This window comes from Cygnus olor, chromosome 24, assembly GCF_009769625.2.
Source record: "Cygnus olor isolate bCygOlo1 chromosome 24, bCygOlo1.pri.v2, whole genome shotgun sequence".
NCBI lineage: Eukaryota > Metazoa > Chordata > Aves > Anseriformes > Anatidae > Cygnus > Cygnus olor.
The window spans coordinates 3008819-3021678 of NC_049192.1; the positions used below are offsets into that span (position 1 = coordinate 3008819).

General features: G+C 58.1%; 1 protein-coding gene across 1 annotated transcript in view; it reads left to right on the forward strand.

Annotated features, from left to right (window-relative positions):
- Window positions 1-8445: 8445 nt before the first annotated feature.
- LRRN2 (leucine rich repeat neuronal 2) overlaps window positions 8446-12860 on the forward strand; it is a 28779-nt gene continuing 24364 nt past the window's right edge. Inside the window, exon 1 of the mRNA XM_040536084.1 lies at window positions 8446-8747. The gene's annotated coding sequence lies outside the window, so the exon portion shown is untranslated. The remainder of the gene's footprint in view (window positions 8748-12860) is intronic.

Here is a 12860-nt window from a genome sequence, read left to right on the forward strand (position 1 = left end):
AAGGCCTCCTTTTGGGGGCTGAGCAGGTGATTTATAGACCTGTCCTTGGGTTTGTGTCTTCTTTTCCATAATGTGCACTGCATTACTGGGCAATGGGCTGGGCTCCCACAAGCACTCTGTGCCCGCAGCCCACCGGCAGCCCTTTGCCCAGAAGCAGGACTTGCTTTCACTCAACCAAAACGAAACCAAAGATAAATAATCAGTGAATTTGTAGACGCTTGATTGCCATGGCAACCCCGCAGCCCTCCTCCTTCTGAGCTGCCTGCGAGCGCGTCTTTGGCTGGAGACCCAGCAGGTAGCATCTCCCCCAGCTGCCAGCTGCTTCGCAGGGCTGCAGTGCCACCCGATTCACCGTCGTACGCCGCTGTCCTGGGTCACACCGGGCTCTGTGTTCCCTGCTGTGCCTGCCCTGATGGCACTGGGGCAGCCTGGGGTGGCTCTGAGGCACCTGAGACCATCACCAGCGCCCCATGCTCCTTCCAGCTGCCTCCGTTGTCAGGAGCTGGGAGGAGAGCAGGCGCAAAGGGCTCGTTCTGCTCGACGTGGGCAGATACCAGCACCTTCAGACACATCAAAGCAGCATCAATACGTTTTACAGCACCAAAAAGGGAGGCTGCGTTTCTCTCCCCCCTCTTTGTACATGCAGGACGTGCATTATTCTCCCTGCTCGCTCCGGTTAGTTCTGATGGGTTTTGCCTTCCAGCAATGCGGTGTTAAGCCAGAGCACGACAGGCAGGGAGAGCTGCTGCTCCCACGCCGCACAGCCTGCAGTAATGGCACTTGAGATCAAAGAGATGGGGGGACCCCGGTCCCGGGAGAGCCAGGATGCAGCTCGGAGGTGGAGCGTGGGTCCAATCCTGTCTCCAGCGAGGCTGTCGGGGGCTGTGCTCAGGCTCTGGAGGCACCAAAGCGTGGTCAGGTCCCCTTGAGGGCTCTGGTTGTGGCTTTGCCAAAGCATCACAGCCCCCAGGTACAGCGGACTCAAAGCCCTCCTCAAAGGCAGCGCTGGCACTTGGGGATTTAATTGCACGCTTGGTATTCTGTTCAGTGCGAGACCAGGTATTATTTATAAAAATAGAAGGCAGAAGAAACAGGGAGAGAGGAGAAATATCAAAGGGCTCTTGAATTTTCTTTCATGCTGCGTTTGAGCAAGCAGCCTTTTGGATCGGATCACAGCCCGGTGCCTCGGGGAGGACAGCGGGTGGCCGCCGGTGCAGGGACCGAAGCCCCAGCTGCACCGCGATGACGGGGGCCCGGGGGCCAAATCCTGCCTCTCCAACAGGGACCCGGTGCACTGTAGCAAAGCAGATGAGGCTTAAACTTTGCTTGGAGTCCCCACATGCACTGCTGCAGTCCTCGAGCTGGGGGAAAGGGTCTGTGCTGTCTGCTGCACTGGGGACGGGGGGCAAAGGGGTGGCTTTTGGCTGCTTGCAGTGGCAGGAGAGGGTGGCCTCATCCTGCCAGGGCTCAGCACCGGGGCAGGCAGGGCAGGCAGGGCTCCCACCTGCCCACTTCTCCCTCGCCCTGCTGGCAGATGAGTCATCCGCGGTGATTGGAAAGGGCTCTTCTTTTTTTCTAGAGGAGCCGTGGAAGGATGCCAGTGAACATAACCTCTGCGACTGCTGGAGGAATCGTTCTGGGGAGGAATTAGCAGCACAATATTAGTTGCAGGCAAAGAACTTAATTAGCAGATTCAGCAGAGATTCCAATTAAAAAAATAAGAAGGGAAACAAGCCCCGTGCGTGGCTCGTGGCTCTGCCGCAGACCAGGCGGGGTGGGGGGACACATCCTGCGTGGGGCTCTCGGCCACCCCCGGCACGAAGCCCTGCAGGAGCTGGCTGGGGGGGGGGGGGTCGGGGGGCTGGGAACCAGCTGGGGATGCTGGTGAGGGACCCGTGTCAGTGTCGCCAGACTGCTCCAGGCACGTGGTGCCCAGCAAAGCGAGGAGGAAACCTGGTCCCATTCTGCTTGGGGCTGAGCTCCAGAGCAAAGCGAGAGCCGGGCTGCCCAACCCAGATGGAGTGGTGATGGTACCCAAGGAGCCGTGATGTGCGGGAGATTTGAATCCATATCAAGCCCATGGATGCACTGGACTGTGCGTCTGTGCCCTCAGCTCGCCCCAAACCTCCCGCATCCCTCTGCCCCGCTGCACTCTCCTCCCATAGCTCTGACAGCAGCAAATCCCAGGAGTTAAATATCCACGTCCCACTGTGCACTGCCTGCCCCCACAGGGCTGCAATCCTGGCTGCCAACATTGGACAGAACCACCCCCAAAAAATACATTCCTTTGCAGGAACCTGCACTGGGGAAAAAAGGATTTTTTTTTTTTTTAAATATTTGAGCCATTCTCTGGTGACCTGAGATGGTCACAGCCCCTGTGTTCAGCAGAAAAACAGCGACAGAGAGCGCGTGTGCTCCCGGTGTGACAACAGAGAACCAAATAAAAGCAAGATCTCGTAACCGCAGCTCTCGGCTCTGTGGTTTTATTCCGATCGGTGTTCTGCCGTCGGGGCAGGCACTAAGAGCAGCCTGCCTGTTATTATTGTTTGGGAGAAGCAAGCACAGCCTGCAGGCCTGGGAACCTGCCTTTGAATGGAAAGGGGAGGCAAAGGGAGGAAGCTCTGTGCATGCACGTGTGAGCGTGAGTGCACTTGAGCATACGTGCACGTAGGTGAGCACATGCGTGTGTGCGCTGCCAGGCTGTGTGCACACGTGTGAGCTCGCGTGTGTGCCTGCAGTGCACAAGGGAGAGAAGGTGGCTCGCATCGTCATGGAAACGCTGACAAATACAAATATGCCAGCAAACACCACTCGCTGCTCGCGCTGAGATTTTCCTCGAGCGACAGAGCATCAAAACGCACCCGGGGCAGGGGGTCCCAGCAGGCTCCTGGGGTGCCCGTGTGCATTTCTCACCCCTCTTGCTCAGCGCCGAGCTTCAATCTGCGTGGGGTTTGGCTGATGCCCCTGCAGCTCCCCAAGGGGTTCACAGCCCCAGCGTGCATGGGGTGGGAGCTTGGGGATGGGGAAGGGGCAGGCAGCCCCCCCCCGGAAACCCCCCTTTATACCCCCGTGCAATCTCGAGAAAGCAAAATGCAACCACGCAGCTAATTTTTCAGCCCAGAAGGCAGGAGGGAAGGCAGTGCCGAAGCCCAGGCAGTGCCTTTCGCCGGGGCGCATCCCTGCTGCCTCACAAGGCTGCTTATGTGTCTGCAAGGAGCCGGTGGAAGAGCTAACTGGTCCTCGGAGACTGGAAGACCCAGACACAAAAGGTGTTAATAGTCAGCGCTAACAAATGCAACAAGTTCCCTTGCAACTGGCTGACGCTGCAGCCTTTTAATTACATTTTTGTCTGGCAGTAAAAGAAACAAATTTGACTCTTAAAGCAGCGCATAACACATGAGGCATCATAATCATTTTCTTCACCGCTTTTTTCCCTTTCTTTATCAGCAAACGCTGTGCTCTTTAGGAAGTTTATTTCCCCCCAGACCAATCTCCTGCCTGTAAATTTGAGAGCGGGTGGGGGCGAAGACAGCAAGGAGGAGAGGAAGAGAGAGTGATATAAAATTTCTGCAATGCAAAGCTCGTTCCGTAAAAGACGGCCACATTATTCAGCACACCTTGCTGGCGTGTTCATATAATGGGGGACTCCATTAGGTTCGCTTCACCCCTGTAACTCGCTTCCCAGGGCGGCAATAAAGACGGCTGGGAGGGGGGAAGATAAACCGAGCTGCTCCTCCTGCGTTTCTGGGGCTGGCAGAGGGAGCCGCTCTCCTCTGGGCTCTAACTCCGGTTGTTCCTGCGCTTTATAGCAGCGCCCCTGATTTATCGGCAGCTTTAATAGCAGCTGTAAACCAGCCCCAAAGCAGAGAAATAAAGTAACCAGAAGAACATTTTCCCTCCCCACCCAGCTCGCCTCCCTGCCAGGAGCTGTGGCAGCACAGCAAGAGCCCAGAGGTGGCACACTGGGGCCGTGGCTTTGGTCCCAAATGGTGTGAGTGGGGTCCCCGTGCTGCTGGCCGGGCACGGCGCATCCCTGCCTGCTGCTGCACGGTGAGACGGGGCTTGGGATTCATCCCTGGAGGTGCTGCTGGGCCTGAGCACCCTTTATGAGCTGCTCAGGCAGGGAGAAGGAGAGCCCCACAGTTCGGGATGCTCACCTCTGACTCGGGAAGGAGTCCCGAGTAGAATTCCCTTTGCCGTTACAGACTTCTGCCGTGACCTTGGCTGGGCTCAGACCCAGAGCTCCGAATGTTTTTTGAAACAGAAATCAATGGGGGCTCAGAGCTGGATGCTCAGTCTTTATCGATCCGGCCCTTAGCCTCGCCGTGCCTCGGCTGATCTTGAGGGATTTGGAAATTATCCCCCAAAAGAGTGCTGGAAGACAGAATAAAAATGTGCAAAAAATATGAATATAACAATAGCATTTTAATAGTGCCTGGAAGTGAGGATTTGCTGATAACCCTGTAAATGCCTGGTATCAGTTTGTGGCCACTTCAGATGATACAAAGCCTCCCCAGGACACCTGCCTCTGGTTTGGGCTGTGCTAGCCACTTTGTGTTTTACCCAGCTGCTTTTCTGGGCATTGCTGCCAAAGGAAGGAGGGTCGCTGGTCCCTCACGGGAGCACCCTGGGTGCCAAGGGTAGCGTACAGCTGCCCTGCCATGGGCACCAGCGATGCTGTAACTCAGGAGCAGCAGAGCCTGTGTGAGTTACGGCTCTGTCCTGCACCAGCGATAGCCCTGCCGTAACTCACCCTGCTGCAGGGAGGTGATTTGGTTTATTCTGCACAGGGGAGACGCGGGAGGGAAGGGGTGTAGGTCCTTTGGCTCCAGAGAAAGGGCCACGGGCAGCTCCTCTAAGCACCTGCAGGGTTTATGAGTCCATCCTGCTGCCCGAGGGAGCTGCTGTTATGCCCTTAAATCATTAAAGAACAGCAATAACCGTGACACCACCGCCAGCTGCCACGCACGAGTAACACTGAGGCCGTGCTCCAGGGGCTGTTGGCACTTCTTGCCCAGCAGCTCCGTCCCTGATGGGATGCAGCGAAGTCAGGCTTGGCTTGGAGATACCTGGGAGGAAGAAAGGGGAGAAACCACTGCTGGGGGCTGATCCTGTCTGTAGCCAACTGCCATGGGCTTGCAGGAGCAGGCTGGGCACTGAGGATGGAGGAAACCTCCCAGGAGCTTCATGCTGGCCGCCACTGTCCAGGGTGGCACGGGCAGCTGCAGCCCCAGAGCAGTCGTGGTGCATCTTGCTTTCTTTTGGCTGTTCTTCATGCTGTGAAGCCAGCCTCACGTGCTTTCTGTGCCCTCTGGATGTAAAATTAAAGCCTGGGGGCCTGATGGTAGCTGCTGAAGGTGTGGGTGGAGCAGAAATGCACCTGGTGCAACGGTTTCATGGGGTTTTGGGGGTCATCATTACCCCTTGCTGGAACGGGAGGTGTGGGTAAACATTGCTCTGTGCTTTGAGCCCCAGATCCCTCAGCAATGAGCCGTGCCGAGCACCTGCACAGAGCCTTTGCAAGGATCGTCCTCCATGGATGAGGCTTGGCAAGCCCGAGCTGGTCGGGAGGGGAGGCAGAGGCAGTGGCATCCTCTCTTTTCCAGATCTGTTGCTGCTAAGGCGTGCTTGAGGATGGCTTGCTCAAGCTTAGCCCTCCAAATCCGCTGCTGCTCTGTAAGATCGCCTTAGTACTCCTCCCCAAGGAGCTAATGCTGTGTCTTAAGGGATAAGAAGGGGACGTGCGGCTCCTTACAACCCCGCACGTGTAACTGGCTACAGGTTTTTAAAAAATCATCAAGACTGCAGGCTGCTGCTCCAGCACGAAAAGTTTTAACCCCTTGCACCGGGGGAATATGTTCCAGGTGACTTCAAGTGCAGGAGAGGCAGGAAAACTGCTGAAGCAGCAGAGAAAATAAATTAGTGCCATCTAGGCTAAAATCCCACACAATTAAAACCTGGATCAGGCTGTACTCATCCGCCTGAAGACAGCATCTCGAGAGTGACACGCATTAGTCATCATCCGCAGCAGGCTGCCTCGGCGCACGGGAGGAACGTGTTTACCAGCAAGGTGTTAGACAGAGACGGCTCGAGGCCACCCGGGGCGGCTTCTCCCTCCCGGGCTGCATCTGGAGCAGGGCAGGCGCCTGCTTCCATCTCCTTGCCTCGCTGGCAGTGCAGGCAGCTCACCTGGAAACCTAGCCCTAAAAATGCTTCTCCTGCACCCAAAGTGTATGGGGCATGCTGCCACGGTGGGTCAGCATCGCTGCCCTCTGCGAGGCAGTGAGTGCCCCACGTCAGGTGGCATTGGTGTCCCAATCCCGCAAATGGGAAGGGGGTCATAATTAAGTGACCTGCCTGGGGCCATGCAGGGAATCTGCAACAGAGGAGGAGAAACTCAATTACTGCTAAGGCCAGGCAGCCCTTGGACCCCCCCCGAGTTGTGACAAGAGGTGATTAAATGACCTGGGCCTCACGGTGCTGTGCAGGCTTCCACACAGCCTTGGATTAAAGCCCTGCGTGGTTCATTTGGGTTCAGCTGTTTCTATGGCATTCGCTCGTCGGTCCAGCCCCGAGCAAGGTCTCTGCAGCATCAGCTGCTCTGATCGATGCTGCTGGGGGGGAGCTGCTGCTGCACAACCGCCCCCAGGCCCATGTTTTGGGGCACGGGGTGCCCTGACACTGGCCTCTGCTGTCCCTGGGGACCTCGGGGTGCTGCGGAGGAACCCCACTGAGGACAGGAGCAGCCCTTCAGTGCCACGGGGATAGGGCAGCAAATGTCTCCCTCTCCCTGCAGCTGAAGCGAGCCTCTCCATCAGCGCCACGTGGCCGAGCCAGGAGATTAAGCCCTGGGGCAGACGGGTCAAGAGCCACCATCAAGTACCGAGTGAGAGCCTGCGCCTGGAGAGCCCTCCGAGAGGCCAGCTGCTCCCTGCAGGAGCACGGCGTGGCCTTGGGGCACCTCCTGCACCATGGAAAGGGCAGGGTAAGCTCTTCCTTCCTGCTCACAGCAACCCATCTGCATCCTATGTTCATGAGGATGCACCGAACCCTTTGCAATGGCCTGGCATGAGGAGCTGTCCCTGCGGTGTGGGACCCGTGGGTCCCTGAGCACCGAGGGGCGCACAGCGTGGCAGGAGAGGAGCTCTCCCCCCGCTGACAGAGGAGACACAAACACCTGGAGTGCTTCATAGGGTGCTTACGGGGTTTTTGCAGAATCAAGAGGCACAGCCTTGCCTGCCCCCGTGTTTGGATTCGGCCTCCTGTGTCACCCCTCGTTATTTAAAAGGCCGTGAGGGGACATTGCAGCTTGGACTCTCGGCCCATGCTGCAAAGCGTTTAAGTGGGGCTAACATTAAGCGTGTGCTCCCATTAACTATCAGCTTAAATGCTTTGCTGAACGGGGGCCAACATGCCAGATCATCACCCATTTGGTTTGGGCACATGGGCAGGCAGTTGATGGGATTGAAGTCCTGCCAATTAAATCAGGTCACTCCGATCTCGCCTCTTCTCCCTCGCCGGCACTGGCGCATGTGCGCGCGGCTGTTCTCCATCCCCGTGGTCCAGCCCACTGCCGAAGGCGAATGAATGTACACACGAGATGGAGATCAAACGGCCACTGTCACCCCGGGGACACGAAGCATCTGCAGGACTCTGACATCAGTTGGGAAAAGCATTTTGGGGGGAGCAACTGCTGGCAAGCAAGCAGAAGCTGGGGTTGTCTCAGCACTGGGTGTGTTCCCATCCCTCGGTTGGAGCACACGTCTGTGCCTGGATCTGCAGGACCCCGGTTCCCCCTGGCTGACTGCAGTCAGTCTCTCGGACCTGGCCATCAGGCTCCTGCAGTTGTTTACCACCAAAAATATGACTTCGCAATTCTATCAAAATTAAGACTGGATTAAAGTGGGTTAAAGAAGGGGAAAGTTTGGCTTGGTTGCAATCCTGCCCTATAAGAGTCCTTGGGGTATGGTAAATCTGCCATTCTTCCCCTAGGGCCTAATTCCTCTGCCACAAAACCCACGGGGCATCCGCGGTGTCACCGTGGGCAGCCTGGGGACGGGGTTGATGTCAGCAGCCAGATGGCTCCAGAAGGGGAAAAAAACCCTTTGGGTGCAGGGGGGGATTGGGGCCACAAGTCCACCCCCCTCACCGCCCTCCCAGCACATTGCCAGGCAGTTCTGTGGGTGAAACACCCCACAGTGACCCCATGTCATGGGGCCTGGGGACCATCACCATGGGGGGTGCCAGGGGTGGCTGTCCCCACGTCACCTTGGTGCCCGCGGGTGGTGGCCGGTGGCGCGGTGCCTGCCAGAGCCGCAGGAGTTAAGCGTGGGGCTGGCAGGAGCTGGCTCAGGTGGGTGGCACGCCGTGGAGACAAGACTCAAGTGAGGAGGAGGAGGAGGAGGACGGAGAAAGGGAGGGGAGAAGAAGGGAGGAGGAGGAGGAGGAGGCAGCAGCGGGGAGCGGTGTGCGTGCGGCCGCAGCGGAGCCGTGCGAGGGGAGGATGGCTGCTTCTCCCTGCTGCCTCCAGGCAGGGAGCTGAGGGCGAGCGTGGCAGGGGGTGGCCTGCTGGCCCTGGGCCCCGTCCCCGCGGGACGAGGAGAAGGACCCCGCTTCGACGGGTCCAGCGCGACCCCAGCCCTTTGTCTGCTGGCAGGGGCTCGCAGGAGCCAGATGAGCGGGCGGCCGCGGCGGGGAGCAGGCAGACGGATGCTCACGGCGCTGGGGGACGGGAGGAGAGCCCAAGGGTAAGTGGGGCTCCGGCCCCGTTACCGGTGTTTTCGGGTGGTCGTGGATCTGGGGGGGCTCCTATGATGGGGGCTATGGCACCCAATGCTGGCTGCTTTGCTGTTTGTTGTTTTTCTTTTTTTATTCCCTTCCTTCCAGAGCTTTGCTTTCTCTTTAGTCCTTGCCATGGATGGTGAATGGTGCACTTAAAAATAAAAGAAGGAAAAGCGGGTGAAAATAGGGAATGTTTGCAGCGTCTGTGCCTTGCGGGTGCCTGGTCAGGAGGGGGACAAGGGGCACATGAGGAGGGCCAGGGAAAGGAGATTTCCCTTGGCACTGATGGCGGGAGCTGGATTCCCCGTCCTGCCTTGGAAACTCCCCTGGGATCGGGTTGATCCTCACCCGGGCACCGAAGGGGACGCGGGGTGACTGTGCTGAGCCCCGCGGCGATGCAGTGGGGCTGTGCTGGTGCCGCTGAGACCGAAATCCAGCCCTGCGCGGGGATGCTGGCAGGATGCGATCCAGCCAGGAGCAGCACTTCCAACGCATTAACCCCTCTGTGCCCGAGCCCTGTAGAAAACCTTAAAGGAGCAAATTTAGGTGCAGAGAAAAGGCTGTACCAAATGAACCAGCCTCATCCTTTGGTCTCCCCCATCCTTCCCAACCCAGTTTTGCCCCCCCCCCCCCCCCGCCCCCCCCCGGTGCCCGGCACAACCCACCCAAGGGGCAGGGCAGCTTGCCCAGGGGTGGAGAGGCAAAAAGTGATGGGAAAGCAAACGGGGGGGGGGGGGGGGGGGGGGCAGCTGCTGTGATCCCTGGGCAGTGGGTCTGCGCCCGATGGGGGGGGGGGGCTCGAGGCTGGGGGGCACAGCCCTGGACTGAGCAGACAGAGCCACTGCCCATCGCCTCCCTGCTGCTGGTGGGGCAGGAGATCAGGGGATCAGCTGCTGGCTGCACCCTGGGGGCTGCAGCCCCCTGACCCAGGGGAAGCGGGTGCTGGCCTGGGGGGGCGTCCGGCCCCCGAGCCACGGGGATGGCCCCTGAGAGAGCTGAGAGGGCTTGGGGCTGCTCTGCCAGCTGGGCCGCGCGGGAGAAGCCTATGGTGCCATTTTAATGATCCCTGTGCTGTTTTCATGTTTACCTCAACCCTTCCTAACCCTTCCTGCAGCCCCTGCTGCTCTGTGCTCTGTGGGGAGCGGTGGGGGTCAGGGCTCCCCGGGGTTGCGTGCCGGGACCCCTTCACCGCGGTCTGCCCCGTGGCTGTGCACTGACCCTGCCCATCTCATCCTGCCCCGGTGTTGAGCCAGGACCCAGCGCCTGCTATTGTTTTGTGGCTGAGCAGCCCTGCTCCTGCAGCCTGCATGCAGGCAAAGCTCGTGGCAAGGCTGGGAAACGAACATTTCTTCTTTTATTTCTGCCCCTAAAAGCCCCAGCCCTGTGTAGCTGTGGGGTCCGTGCAAGTTTCCTGGCAAGCTGCCTGCCCCTGCCATGGGACTTCTCTCGTGGGTGCCCATCGGTCACCAGCGGTCAGGTCTGGGACATGGGACACCGTCACCAGCTCCCATCCTGGCAGGGGACCCTGGTCCCTGTGATTCAGCCCCTTTGCAGTGCACACAGCTTTTCCCAGCACCCCTGAGTCCCTTTCCCTGGTGCAGAGCTGGGTGCTGCTGCACCAGGTCCCCTGTGGGAAGCAGGGGCTTGGCACCCACTGGGTGCTGGCATAAATGGCCATGCAGAGCGGGACGGGGCCAAATCCAGTGACAAGTCCCTGCTCCTTGGCTGTTTTAAACCCCTTCAGCTGTGTGGGATTTTTCTTAACTCCTGCAGCGTAAAGCAAGGAGCTCAGCACCAGCAGCTGGGGCTGAGCTGCGGCAACACCCATCACAGAGCACGCAAAATCCTTTTGGGGCAGGGAAATGGGGGGAGTTCGGCAGGATCCCACCAAACCCATTCCACCTCGTTAGGCCTTCGGACTGGGAAATCTCCCCCCAGCAGTGCCATGTGTCGGGCTGCAGCATCACCTGGCGGGGGGCCGGGGAGCCCCACTGAGCCTCGGCAGGGGCCACAAAGACACTGGTGCCCGCCACGGGGCAGAGCATTGGTGGCTCCATCCCACCACGGCCCCGTCTGCTTTGCAGAGCCGTGCTGGCTCCAGGCAGCAGATGGTTCGTCCTCGCTCCTCGCCACAGCCATCGCCGCTGTTTGGGGATGGGATCCTGAATTTCTGGCTCGGTTCAGGGATGGGCTGTGCTGGGAAGGTCCTGAGCTGAGTGCAGGTGGGCACCTGGAAGGTGAGACGTCACCATCAGCACCTCTCCTAGTGCAGGGAGGGCCAGCACAGGGCTCTCTCCCATTCTTTATTCCCAGCATCTGAACGCATCTCCTAAAACACCTTCGGGGCTGACTCTGCTCACTAATGCCTCTTCTCTTCTGGGGAGCTTGTCCTAAAAGACAAAATTCCCGTCTGCACAAGGCAGATTTCCTAAAGGGCAGAAAGGATGGACCAGGGTCCCTGCGGGGTCCTTGCAAGCAGGAGCTCACCACCACCCCTCTTTGCCAGGAGGCACGGAGAGGTGCGAGGTGGCTGCTCTTCCTCAGCTCAGTGCAATGGGGAAGCACCCGAGCCTCGGGTTCTCCTCCTGGAAATGGGATGTTTGTTCCCAGAGAAATGCCCTCGCCTGTGCTCTGCAGTGCGAGCTGCAGCTCTCAGCCCAGCCCTGGCCGCCAGAGCCCCGAGGAGGAGGATTGCAGCAGGAGTGCTGCCTCCTGCTTGCTGGGAATGCATTGGGAATGGAAAAACATTAAAATTAGATGAGTTTAGAACTTGCTCTTAAAAAGAGAGATGGCCTTTTTGGGTTTGGGGTTGAGTTTAGGCTTCGTTTGTTCAGCTTTGCAAGCAGAGCTTTTCCAGGTGACCCCTGGCCATGCCCTGGCCACCTTCTGCATCCTGTGGGGCTCTTGCACATGTCCCCAAGCATGACCCTTCCAGTCCCTTCCCCTCATTCTGGACTGACCCCATCCCAGGACAGCAGCCAGCTCACAGACGGTGAAATAAATGCGCAGGTTTGGCAGTGGTTGACGGCAGAGATTTTGTGATAAATATATTTAAAGTGGGTTTGTAAAAGGCTGTTCCAAGGGGTGGGTTTAGGAAGGCAGAAAATGCCAGAAATCGCCCTGGGAGCAGCAGGGGCTTGGCAGGGGGTGGCAGCCCCCAGACCTATCCCCGTTTACTGCCTGGCAGGGGTGGGCATGGGGTCCCCTTGGCATGGGATATGGGGTCCCACCAATGCCCCTGCCCCAGGCGGGGAGGGTTGGGGCCCGAGTGCCCCCAGTGCCCCCCAAAATGGCTCACGTCCGCACGGCGGGGGCTCCCCGCGAGCTGTTTGCAAACACGAGGCAGAGCAGGAATTATGTGTCGGCTCTGCTTGGCGTGTAATTCTGAATAACAAATAAATATGGGAAAATTGGGATCCGTTCCCAGACAATTCACAAAGGGCTTAATTGGGACTTAAGTGGTGCCTAAGTCTTGTGCTGGCTCTCTGCACCGGGGTGCTTTTCACCCAGACAGGCAAAAGAGACAAACTTAGTCAATAAATTACTTGTGATAAATTATTCACCAGCTCCACTCAGAATTAATGCCAGCCTCCCCCTCCAGCAGCTTATAAATGCTCTGATATCTTCTGACCCCTCCAGGCTCCAGAGCCACCCATTGGATTTAAAAGCCTATCCCAGGCTCTATTAGAAAACCGTATTTTGTGGTGTTTATAACCAGCCATAAAACAACCACTCTGGGACCAAACCTGGCGTGTGAGGTCGGAGCCTGCCTGCCTTTGTCCATCCTGGTGACCAAAGCGGAGCTGAGCCCGTTTGCAGGTTCAAGCTGGGAAAATTGCTTTGCACGAAGACAAGCCGCTGTGCCTCTTCCAGACTTCCTAATGCTTGCTTTGAATTTAAAAGCCTTCATCAGCCAGGAGTTTGTAATCAGCATAAAGGGGGTTTTGCATTTCAACCAGCCTTTCCCCAAGGCAGATGGAGCTAACTCCACCTCTGGTTTTGGGGGAAGAAAACGCAGGGAACCTCCTTTCCCTGTGTCCCAGCTGGCCTGCGTGGCCAGAGAGTAACTGGCTGGAAAA